We start from the raw sequence: 1091 nt of genomic DNA, 5'->3' as shown, positions 1-1091 counted from the left end.
TATATATATATATATAAAAGCTTGAGACTTTGGGATTTTCATAGTAAATTGAAGTTTGATATATTGAGGATTTCAAGGTCGATTTTAACTGTGTTCTCGATGAAATTTAACTTCATATTTGAACTTGCCGAAATATGGGTAAGATACTTTCAAGGAATATTTTCAATTTGAGTCATGGTAACGGACCCGAGTATTGAGGGTTTTTTCTCTTAAACTTGTGTTTTAAGTAAACTAGAGTTTGAGAACGATTTCAATTCATTTTTTTGTTACGATTTCACTTGTGAGTTCTAAAATCTTTGGGTATGATGATTTTCTATAAGAATTCCTGATTAACGCTTAGCCCTCAAAAATTAATTTTTGGGTTGATTTGGACCCGGTTTCAAAATCAGCTTTATGAGTGTGTTGTTCATGATTTCTTGTTATGATTCTTCATTTGATTAGATAATGTGAATTCGGAGACTCTTCGTAAGAGGATGAATCAAGGGCCGAGTTGGTTGTAATATCTTGTTGTAATGACCTAGTCGATCATTTTTGGAAATTATCATGAAATTACCATTTTAGCCCTTTCGATATTGATGTCAAGTCATCTTTGACTGAGTTTTGAAAGTTGGTTTGGAACTTTGAGTAAAGAGTTAAGAATTTTGTAAGTTTTTATTTTGAAAGGCTAAAGTTGTTAAAAAATGGGTTTCAATGTCATTTTGAGGTTCAAGTGTCGAAATGGAATTACATCTCCTCCATCAGTTCTACAATGTGGAAACAGTCTATAAAAGTTTTCGGTCTCAGATTCAGAGTCTTATTAAGGATTCGAGGTCCTAAGTTTGAAAGTTATGAAAATTTTACTTTGGGTTGACTTTGGTCAACACTTGGGTTCGAACCTGCTATTAGCTACAGATTTTAGCTAGAGAAATCATTTTCCTAGCTAAGTAATATATTAGCTTTAGATTTAGCTAGAAACGTCTTGTTGTTGAAATAGCTAGACGTTTCAATTTAGTTTTTTTACTATACATTTTTATTGTTCCATTAGTCTGTATTTTTCTGTCAATAACAGAGTTAACATTCTGTTAGTTAGTTATTAGAATGAGTTTGTTAGG

The sequence above is a fragment of the Solanum pennellii genome, chromosome 12, assembly GCF_001406875.1.
Source record: "Solanum pennellii chromosome 12, SPENNV200".
NCBI classification, from domain to species: Eukaryota; Viridiplantae; Streptophyta; class Magnoliopsida; order Solanales; family Solanaceae; genus Solanum; species Solanum pennellii.
The sequence above is the reverse complement of the archived record's forward strand: the minus strand, read 5'-3'. Positions refer to the sequence as shown.